This window comes from Spea bombifrons, chromosome 4, assembly GCF_027358695.1.
Source record: "Spea bombifrons isolate aSpeBom1 chromosome 4, aSpeBom1.2.pri, whole genome shotgun sequence".
NCBI lineage: Eukaryota > Metazoa > Chordata > Amphibia > Anura > Pelobatidae > Spea > Spea bombifrons.
In genome coordinates, this window is record NC_071090.1 from 80,987,380 (window position 1) to 80,999,973 (window position 12,594).

Consider the following 12,594-nt stretch of genomic DNA (forward strand, 5'->3'; position numbering starts at 1 on the left):
TACATTCTTCATTTTTTGTAGAAGGGTTAATACGGCGTTAACGCGGTACGCTCTACGCAGCAGCTTTGGCACCAGGATTTTAAAGGTCCGTACGAGCAACTCTATTGGTCGTCGGCAGGGGCCTCCTCTGTCATCAACCAATGAAATGCACCTGTACTTACGCGTTAACCCCCTATTAACCCTTTCTGCAAAAACGAAAAACCACTGGTCTCCCCGCTCCAAGAGTTAAAGGTCCGTGCGAACGACAAATAGAGTCACTCGTACTGACCTTTAACTCTTGGAGCGGGCCCAGGCCAAGTTCCGCTGTCAGGAGTTAAAAGGCCGTGCGATGCCAGAGGAGGCCCCTGCAGGCTACCAATAGTGGTCTTTAACTCCTAAAGGCGCGAACCTACGGATTTCAGCTCCCGTTATCTACGCAGCTTCGCAGGGGTTAGCGACAGCCCACTTAACTTCATAAGGCGCCGGCTGCGGGAGGAGGCGGCCTGGGTGCCGCTTTCAATACTGCTCAGCGGCTGTTTTGAAGTTTTGTCTCCCGCCACCGGCCCACGGAGCGACCGGCCCGGTATCCCGGTGGGCCAGTCCGGCCCTGTATGCAGCATGTATAATTTTGAAGTACCTAAGAATTCAAAATGTATAATGAACCATGGTTATTTTGATAGCTGTGTTTTGAGAGTTGATGCTAATGTAATTTGAATTATGCGTAAGTCATGTTTTTAGAGTTTGTGTATAATAATAGCTCACTATCACCATGAAAGTGAATATCAGAGCCTTTAGATGTAATAACTTTAATACACAAATTTAAAATTTAACAATTTACCACGTGTGTAAATATGTTTTTCTATAAAGTTGTACAGTTTCACATATTTCTTTAGGCTTGAGAACATTGCCACTCGTGCTGGAATATCACTTTGAAATCGAGTGCTGGATGATATTGTTTTATTTGTGAGACTGATTTTGGATTCAAGGGAGTCCTACCACGGCACTTGAGTTGTTTGTGGTGTGCGACGTCGGTTCACTCAATCGGATAGGTGAGAATGGATCCTGCTCCTCTCCCTCAGTCTTGTGCCCCTCTTCCCGATGCTCTCTTGCTAAGCTGCTGAGCGTTGTTATTGGCTTAGGCAGCCTTTGTTAGAAGGGAGCGTTCAGGACAGGAAGTTGATTAATTGTCCAGAATTTTCCACCTTTTATGATCTCATCATCCATGATGTATAATAGTTGCTTACTTTTAAACTACTTATTACAAAACAAAAATGCCAAGAAATAGATATTCAGTTAAAATATATTTGTGGGGATGTGGCAGCGGTCACTGTGGCAAAAATTGAGGTGCAAAAAAAGGGCCCACCAAGAAGCAAATGCTACAAACCCAGGAAGTAAGGCCATGGCATGAACGATACAGTGGCTTGACTCCAAAGATGGCGTCATGACAGCCACATTATGTTAATTTTTAAATTTGAATTTAATTTTTAAGTGTGTAAATTATGTTTGATTCCAACATATATATTCTACTTAAAGAGGTTTGCTACATATGCAACATCACATTTTCTCTTCTGATATTTGTTTAAACACATACGGGTCAATGTGAAAATCACTATATACTCTATGCTAAGTGTTTGCATTGTAGCTACATCATTTCATAGTCTAACACGCATCTTGCAGCTTTGACAAGATGCACTGGTACTGGCACTTTGAGTTGTTAAGTCTTGCTGCTCTAACAGGGGTCAATGGGTTTAAAGATCTCCTCAAAGGTTGGAAAAGTAATTATTGAAAGGAAGGAGGAGAAAAGTGACAGAAGGTCAGCTTTTTAGAAAAAAATGGGTGTATCCTCAAGAGGGTCATGCACAGTTGCTTTGCTTATAATCAAGTTCTCTCCTTTTTTGAAAGCTCCGCATGAAACATTACACATTTGTTAACCTCAGAGCTGTAGAGTTGAAAACGTTTTTTTTTTAACAGGCACAATCATGGACCATACTGTTTAAATCCCTATTTATTTTTTGAAAACGGAATGTTAAACAATTGCATCACCTCTTATAACGTTCCATGACCACCTTTTCGAAGCAGAATCCTTAAATAAATAATTACAACCCTCCTCTACCGAAATGAACATGCTTTTCTGCTAATGAATTAATTTTCACAAAAGGCACACGCAGTATATTGGGAATATTTTCAACACCGCGTGAAGCTTTCCTTTAAAGGCCTAGTCTAGGACAATTTACTTTTCCATATGTCAGAGGGAAAAAAGAATTGTGAAGGTTTGCAGTGATTTCTAGACAGCAAGCAATAAACTGCGTTTGCACCCACACACTTACAGCCTAACACCCCATCTTGTAACATTTCCACGTCTCCAGGAAAGAAATCAATAGCAATAATCAGTGAGGGCCTCGTAGGGTGTATATTTTTTAGCACACTGCTATCTGAGATTTTTTTTCTGTCTACTTTAAGCAATAGATTGTTCTTTATGTTGGCTAACACCGAAGACTTAGAACAATTATTACCAAAAAAAAGGGAAGAAAACATGTGCATCTAACATTCAAGCCAAAATAAGATATTCTGAGAACTCGTGTTGAATATCATATGAGCATTTTCCAATGCTCAGACATGGGGAAATAAGACGCTTAGCTACTTGTGCATTCAATGTCTCTAGTTCAATGCATTTCAAAGTGGCAAATTAACACTGTATCTTATAGATTTATGGTTTATAGTAAAATATGCATTTTAAAATGTAAGGGTTTTCTTTTTACACAGACTAGATATTGTCTTTTTAATGTTTGAATTCAGTGCTCTCATTGATGGGTTTTGACGAAGGGAGAAAATATGATGCCACATTATTGGTTTTATTTATTGCAGACCTTGTCTGGTATCCAGTATTGAAGCAGTGGCTGATGAGTGGCTGCCTTGAACTTTTCCACTGATCAATGCAAGAGCGGATGCTGCATGAAAGACTAGCTTTTCCCAAAGAAAAGGGATTGAATGGGAAACTAGTTACACTCCAGCCTGAAATCACTACAATAATCATGAGTGCTTAACTTTATGAAGGAGTCTTCGTAACAGAAATAAATGGGGTGTGTTTTAAATGGTCAAAGCAGATAGAAAACCAAAAACCGAAAAGACGTCAATACAAAATTTTAATAATTTATAGTGTTCAGTGACAATTTGTCAAATATAGACATTATATATAACCTTAAGCTCACAAGAACAGGACTCTTTTCTTCTTCTGTAACATGTAATATAATATATATTTTCCAATAATATACAATATACAAAATATAAAATATGCATGTATACTTTTCCATCATATATGTATATCCATGCATACTGTATATGTGAATTTAATGACAATGGTCAAGACTGAAGGAGGAGCAAAGTGATAGCATTGTTCAGACTGCTCTTTTCAGAGCTTACAAGCTTCTTTGTAGAGGAAAGAATAGATGGTCACTTCTGTTAAAGAGCTTGCTTCTCTAAAGAAACCTAAGTGTGAGATCTATCACCGGCTTTACAACCACAGTCTCAATGAGCACTATATTGTTCAAGAACAAAAAAATAATATTAAATACATAAGATTAAACTGCTCTGGACTTGGTTTTGAAAATGGTTTTCTTTTATACACTTTTAAAACTTTGTCCAAGAATTGCTCTTCATAAATTACCTTATAGTATTTCTAAGCATAAATGAATTTTCACATTCATCAGAGCCTGTCTAGGGCTTAACACAATTACTTGGAAAATTACACTCCTTTCAGGGCCTGATTTACATTCTAGAGTCTCTTCAGCGCATAGACTACTGGATAGTACTGCTTCTTATTTAAAATTATGTGAGGTACAAAAATGCTGGACAATTTGTAATACATAAGCAAAGGTAAATGGGCCTGTTTGAAAATGTGTAGATTGTGGGTTTTTTTTCTTAAAACCCAGAGTGAAGGATGAAGCAGTTTGGTGTTTGAAGTGGGATCCCATGGTAGTCTAATTACCAAGCATGTTTTTAAAGCTTTGGGAAGGGTTAGAGAGTTGGGTGTCTAGTTCCATACCCAGCACCCTCATAGTCTGGGAATATAAGAGGTATGTTGTAAGACAGCAACTGGGTGACCCCCCCCCCCTACAGGCTGCTGTTCATTTAGATTCAACATGTACTCCCAGTGGAGCTAAAGGTTGCTGAGTCTGTGGAGTAGATATTCAATCAGGTGCTTCAAAGGATGAAAGAACAACTGAATACCCTTCAACTCAAACTGTAGGCAGGTTGCGAGACATGTGCCATAAGGGATCAACAACTCAAAATCAGATACGAGGTGGTAAATTTGCTTCCTATGTTGTCGAAAACAATGACAACAGAGGAAGATAAAACGCTAACATCCCATCTCTTGCCCATCCTGTCAACATGAAACAATATTGTACTTCTGGTGGAAATAATTGAGACAAAACAGTTACCTCCAGGTAGGGTGTTTTGTCATTCCACAAGCCTGTATAACAGCCCTGTTTGGCCAGTGAAATAAAACAACTGGAAGCTGTAGGCCGACTACCAACTACAGAGGACTGAATTGAGTGACATCTCCGCTTGCAGCAACAGTGTCCGACCAGACCTGATTGGTACAGACAATTGCACAGACTGTAGGACATTGGCATACCATTATAGACTTAACAAATGTCTTTTTTTACTATTCCCATAGCACCCGAAGCATAGAATAAATTTGCATTTGCCTAGGATGGACAACAATACACTCTCACTTTATTCCTAAAGTATTATTTGCATTCTTCTACTTTATGCCATGGACTGATTGCTCGGGACATAGTGACAATGCCATCCATAACATCTCAGGTGTATCATTATATTGATGATTATATATGACCATAGGAGACACCTCGGAACAAGTAGAAAGGATTTATAATCATTGATTAAATGGATGCTAAGTCAAGGGTGGGCCATTTTATTGGTTCTGAAGGAACCAATAAAAGTGAAAGAAGCCCAAGCATTATTGGGTATCTTTGGATTTTGGCAGTGCTTCCTGCCTCATCTCGGAGTGGAACAGGCTAATGCATTGGTACAGGCTAAGGAAGTGGTCCACACCAATAATACCTAAGGCTATTTACATAGAGCACACGAACGTTCTGCTGAAAGAACAAATGTGCAAATTGACATCAACATTTACCTTGAGGGGTGGGATCGGGTGAAAGACCAGGTAGTTACATTGTTAAATAGCAAAGTTGTAAAAGATCACACATCCCTTCAGAGGATGATAAGGTCACAAACAATGTACTAAGAACCAAGGTATTAAGAACCAGGAAGGCGTTGAATAAGGAGGGACCGAAACATAAAATCCAAGAATTTATGTGGGGGCTAAAGTTAAAATTATTACCAGCAGACTGAAAAAATAGTTACAAGAGAGGAGAAACAGTAGCTCAATGACAAGGTGTAACCTTTCTTGTGTGGGTAGAGTGTGAAGCTAATCCTCAATATCTTCCTTCTTCCAGGTTTATCCTGCTAATATGTGTTTCTAGTGGGATGCGTGGTTTGGCCCTGAAGCCTCAATATCGAAGTTGATTTTTATATTTTTGGTTGCTGGAGGAATTGTGGGTGTGATCTGGGTAATCCATTATTGACAATAGAACCATTGCAAAACCAAAACATAAAAGACAAGTAATTGACGACAGGACAGACAATGGACTTTTTAAGATCCATTACGCCACTGCACAATTCTTAAACAAATATATCTGAAGATGTTGCAGAAGCTATCCAACAACATATGAAGACTAGTTGAAGGTGACATGGGTAGGACAGAGCAAAAGGGTGAGCAGGGTTGGCTATCAACCCATCTTCTTTGCTCCCACAGCATCCCTAAATAAAGAGACATTCACGTCACAATGATTTTGGTGGGCCTCGATTATTTATATAAAACATTGTACATTTAGGGATCATAGTTGAGATTCAAAGAGTAGGAGAAAATATGAAGCAAGTTCAGATGAATGGAAAAATAAATCCCCCATTTTGAGCAACTTTTAGTTTTGGCGTGTCCAGATTTGTTAGGTAGGCTAGGCATGTTTTAACATTAACCTTTCCCACTCCCACTAAATGTCTCTACAATTTGATTTAGATTTTTCTCTCATGCCCCTTCACATTTTAGTCTATGATCAAACCATTTATGCCATATGTCCCTCTTACAAAGTTGTTTATTTATTTTTTTTACATCCGGGGGCCTAGTAGAGTTAATTTAACTTTAACCGGGGCAACATGTGTTAAGTAGATGTTTTTTGAAAACCTTTGCCAATTTTGTGCATGCATTCCACTGTTTGGTGAACACCAAGTAAAAACTGAAACAGAAACTGGCAATGTTTGCTTACTTGACTGACTGCTTTATTAGTCAAAAACTGTATTGCAGTTGCAATTACAGATTGCAGTTAAAAACAGCTAGTCATTCATTGTTAAGAACTGAGATTTCATAAGATATCTGTGTCATTGGTGTTCAAGGACTCTGGAAGGAATAGTTTGCAGTTCAGACTGAGCAGAAGCCACATTTATGGTAGCCCTTACCTTAGATTTTTGGTCTCAGCAAGCTATGCTCATGACAGAAACCATATGTAAAGTGCACAAAGACGGATTTTTTTTTCCCCATCAAATTGAAAAGTGAGAATGTATTATAAGAAGTGACTGGTTTACTGGCACACATCTCTGTACTCCAATGTGGTACTATGTTAGGTGTAGAAGGCCCTTAGAGGGCCGCCATCTTGTAGTACAACTGATACAGCTAGCTGTAAGAGGCTCTGCCTGCAGGTGGAACATTTAGACTTTGAAGGGGGGAAGAAGCAGAGGGTTATGGAGGGGAAGGGGAGGCAGGAGCATATGGACACTGGAGTAAGGGGGGCAGAGAGGCAGGATGGAGGAAAAAGGTTATGGACACTGAGGTGGGGATATGGCAGAAGGTTATAGACAGATGGAGATAAGAGAAATGGACGATGAGGGGAGTCGGAGAGATATAAGCACTGTGAGGAGAATGAAGGTAGAGAGGTATTGAATAGGGGTAAGCAGAGGGATAGGAAACCTCCTAACATCATTGTATACCCTTATTTTTTTGTTATTAAGTGGATAAAGACACAGAAGGGATATGGAGGGCAGACAGGTAAGGGCCCTTGGAAAGAGGGTAGCAGAGAGGTTTGGACACCATAGAGGAAACACAGGAATACTGGCAGAACAGGAAAATGAAAGAAGGAACTTGGAAAAAGAAGAGTGGTTGTGAACCTAATGGGAGCCAGGCAGAAACATCCAAAATTTCAAATGGCAGCCCTGATCCCTCACTTATTATTTGTAACGTTATCGGGAATTCCGTCACACTATACGGACATATATCCCTTAGCCCACCACTACATCAAAGTACTCCAAGTTTAGCAAGTTGTAATTGTTCATAGCTATATTGCTTACAAAGCAGCTGAATCAGTGGGACTGCACTGCATTTATACCCAAATGTGACTCCCAAGCAATTTAAAGCCCTCTTTGGACACCATTAATGAGGCACCTGTGTGGGGGAAATGTTGTTATACTTGTTTCCATCAGAATTTTATTACAAGTTCTGCCATGAATGGCAATTCAAAGGTCCTGCTACATTTTATCAAAAAAACACTGTCAGGAACCATTTCATACCCTCAAGAGACCTAAACCCCTATCTCAAACCCTGCAATTTACCGTATTTGCTCGAATATAAGACAAGGTTTTGTTCAAAGCAGTGGAGGTTGTCTACGTGCATCGCCCAGACATTAACCAGCTGCCCCCGCTAGACACCGGGAAGTCTAAAGCACGGGGGACAAGTCTGGGGATGCATTGGTAAGTCGTGGCATATAGGTGAGTGTAAGGCATATCTTGGGGGCAGAGTGGCATATAGGAGGGTATAAGGCATATCAGGGAGGTAGAGGGGCAAATAGTGGGTATAAGCCATATCTAGGGGGCAGAGTGGCATATAGGGGTTATAAGGCAAAACTCGGGGCGAAACTGGGTTGGCTAATAAAAGGAAATAAAAACAAGAAATGCATTTTTCTCAATCATAGTTTTTATTAAATATAAAAAAAAATGTTTACATGTGAATTAATATTTATTAATAAAACTTTTTTCCTGTAGGGTAGTCTTATATTCAGGCTTTTTTCCCCCCTAAATTAATATTCAAACTTAGGGGGGGTCAAGTTATAATCGAACAAATACCATAATTTAAGTTTTGTTGCAGTCGTGATACCTAGATTTGATAGAATAAAGCATAAAGTGATTTTTGTTACTTGACTTCATGTCTACAAGCTCTGTAGTCAATGCCAGAAATTGTACATCCAAGTGGTAATTTGTGCAATATTTTGTCATCCTGATTGAAATGTGTGATGTCTGCTCCCCATAGTTTAATTTAGAACAATTAAGGTTCAGAGTACACAAGCTGGCAAAGCACATTACAAACAATGACTGCAAAATATACTGCAAATCAATCCTCAGTAAATCACCCTGAAAATCCCTGCTAACATAACAAAGACATCCAAATGCAGGCTCCTTCTGTAAAATCCCTTCTCATCTCCCCTGCATTCCAAGCACCCAACCTTTATTCTATCACATAATGATTCGACAAAACTGTTTATTCAACAAACCAAGAAATAAAATCTTAATTTAATATCTTACTAAAAGAAGGGACAGAAGAGTGAAAAACCTAACTGGCAGCTGCTAATATCAAATGTCTTTAGAGGGTGATGAATAATTCATTTTAGATTTCATTTTATAAGACTTTATTTTTCAAGCATGTGGTTTGTTTGGTTCACATAAAAATAATAGATGACATCACATTTTTATTTTATGCATTTGTTTTAACCCATCCAAACCTTACAAGGGCGCTAATAGAAGTCAATGCTTTTACAGAATACAACATGTATTTTATAGGCGACAAGGCCATTTCCAAAGTGGTCACTGGGCAGGACCCACCCGAATATAAGACTACCGCCTGAATATAAGACTACCCTATAAGAGAAAAGTTTTTATATATATGTGAGAATTATGTGTCTTTTATTTACATGTACATTTAAGGAGGAACTCCCACCATCCTTTTATATCCTTTTATTAGTGCCCTGTAGTTGTAAGGAAAATATATGTAATATTTTTCACACACAGTCGCATAAAAAGTAGCTTTATAATTTATGTCACTCATTTGTGCGAGTACTTGCCTATCCATAGTCCTCTATTTAAGATGTTTGTCCTGAAAGTCTTTTGGAGAACAGAACATGGCACTTGGTTTTTGTTTCTCATATGTGGTTGGTACTCAAAGGGTTAAACTGTGCAGAAATATCATATGAGTGGTAATATCAGATGCTCAGCTCAGGGTACAGCATGTTTTACTTTATGCTTCTTCTGTCATAGCTCCCTACTTAGTGTGTGTTAATCTGTGTCTGTGTGTTAGTGTGCGTTTCGGGATACATGTGTGTTACTGTATGTGTGAGCTTGAGATAGAGTGAATGTGTGTTTGTGTGTCACCCCTCTATCCTTTCATCTTTTTCCTATTCTGACTTCTCTCCCTTCTTTCTCCTCTTCCTTTCTCTCATCCCACTCCTCTCATTTTTCTTTTCTCTTTCCTTCTCTTCTATCCTATGCCTCATTTCTTTCTTGTCTCTGTTAAACAAAATTTAAGCTAAAATAAAAGTTCTCCACACATGTGCACTAACATGCCATAATAATAAATAACCTTAACCATTATTTCTGATCGTAATGTTTGGTTTAGGGCTTGCTCTGATGAACTCTCACATTTATGAAACCAGGATCTTGGGGGTTAAAATACGAGAGTCTGGCACTTAGACCATGCACTGCTTACTATTTAAGTTCATTTCCTCTAAGAAGCATCTAATGACAGGTTCTCTTACATGACATTTTACTTATAGTAGATTTTCTTTAAACTTTGAGTTCATGCTCTGAAACATTCTTCTCACATATATTTCCTGTGATGATCAATAACTTAAAAAAAGGCTCCATGTGGACATGCTGTATGAAAGAGGCGGTTTCTAAAAGGCACCACTTTACTCATAAGTGCAGCAAGAAATGTGATAGACTGAAAGCTTACTCCTGATGACTAACCCGCAGAACAAGTTTGCAGGGAGTACATTTACATTAGAGTTGTATGTGGCCATTTGGAGCCTTTCTGACTTTAAGAAAATAGCCAGGATTATTGATCTGGTGTGGATTTGTGCAAAGCTTTCTTTTCAGACTGATGACAATAAGCTATTCCTGACAATCACAGTTCTGAAGGGAAATGGGAATTGTGTCTTTGACTTGAAGGCATTGATGCCCTATAACTATTTTTGACACATTTGTATCAATAGGACAACCACAAAAGGGTCATGTTGGTTTTAAAATGTATTATATTTTCTGGCCTCCACAAATCTTAGAAATATGTGTTTTAAATGTTTCACACAGATTTAGAGGGCATGGAAACATCCAATTTGTGTAAAATCAACCAGCCCATCTAGTGTCCTTATTTTTCTGGCTGTTGCAAAACGTCAATCCATACCCAGTCCTTGGTCTAGTTTGTCTTCAGGATAGCTTTCCACCTATCCCATACATGCTTAAATGCCCTCATTGTATTGACCCGTGCTTCTATAGTTTAAAGGCTTTTCACCTTCCTCTCATTGAAGAAATATTAGCTAACATCCCATCTAAACCTCTCATAGCCTGCCAGCAGCCACACACTGTAGGGCACCGGAACACCAGACATAAACGCAGTGTGCCAGTTAGCTATTCTGGGCCAAGGAGGTTTACAGTTGTCTATAATCCAGTAAATATGGGTATATGTTGTAAATACAGTAGTTAATATTGAGAAAGACCCAAGGACAATATATATGTCAGTATGTTGTATGTAGGCTTTTAAAAGGTATCATCTATGAAGGCACAAAGGACAATGCAAAAAAATAAAGAAAACAAACAACAACGCATGGAATAACTTGATTATCACATTAAGCATCAATTTGGTTTGTAAACTCTGGGGTTATGTGTTAATCTTATTAAGATTTTTGTGAGCAGACATTTGCCGAAAAATTGGAATGACATGACTCCAATTTAGATTACCCTCTATAAGTACTTGACTTTACTATGTGATGTCAATTACAATTGGTCACATATTATGTACTTTTACAGTATGCATTATTCTTTCTCACTGTTTTATTATTTTGATGGTACTAATGCTATACACCTGATGCCCCAGACACTATATTTTCAATGTCATTTCCTAGGGGCTCCTCCTTTAAAAGGGCATTGGACAGCAGATGTCTATACAGGAGACAGTTTTGAAAGTCAGCACAAACAAATGGACATTGTAGAGACAGGAAACTGATAATACGTGGAAGTAAGATTTCAATTATTAGCCCAGACTAGACAAATTGTGTTTGTTTACATTAATGAAGAACACCCATGAGGGGATATAATTACCTTATTCAAATATATTCAAGGTCAGTGAGACATCTCACGAGAACTTTTCATCCCAGTTCCTTGACTGGCGGCATTGTCTAATCAATAATGCATGGTATTCTTTGGCATTATATGATCGCAACATGTATTAACATTTTTAGAGAGTTTGGTGTTTGAATAGTCCCACAATATATTTATTCATAAATGCAAAAAAATATTACAGCTAAAAGCAAGACAACCTAAACAGTTAGTGCTGGCCCTACTGTACAAAGAAATTACGCAGCTGCTTAGGGAGCTGATCTGGTAATCAAGAGGCTCCTTGCTCTGTTAGCAAGCATGCGCATGAGGAAAGAGGGTGCCAGAAACATAGTTCACATAGGGAGATAGAAACCCCTAGGGTCAGTCCTGCTGACATCCCTTGTAATCCACCATTTACTATCAAATTATTTTAAATTATTATGACCAGATTACTCGATTATATACAAGTAGATTATATTTCACTAACTATCATCATCAAAAATCATATTTTCCATAATTAATTCTATGCTCCATCCAAATGTAGGATTCATAGTCCTGGTTCTCTGAAATATAGACATTTTGGTAAGAGCCATGTTTTAATATATTACTACTACTGTATACTGAAATTGACCATGGTTGTGGTGGCTGCAGCCCAGTTTTTATTATTGAACATGTATTAAACTGTTGGATGCTCTCTATTTATCAAGAAACAGAGCTAATCCTTGGGCAACATAATAGGCTAATCCATTGTTAAATGTTTGGATTTGTATAGACCTGGAAACATTGATCATTGCTTTGTCCCTGTCACTTTTAGGTGGGACACCAACAGTGTTGTTTTACTGCTCTTATTATGAGAGACATTTTTACTATTAACCGTAATTTATGTGTTCACTGATTTGACGTGGGTCTCAGCAATTTTTGTACATCAGTACCTATATTCATTGCAATAGACAGTCACTAATAAAAATCACTACTTTCCAATTAAAACTACATTTTATGGTGCAGAACCCCAGTAATCCTATAGAACTTGGTCCTTGGAAGTTGACCTCTTTGCACTTGTCCTCCTTATAAAATTCTCATTTACTTTTAGTGGTATAGCTGGCAGAGGAGAATTTCAATTAGATATACTATTAGCCTGCACAATCTATCCCAAAACTGGAGTCCAAACTTTGAACGTTAGACAGA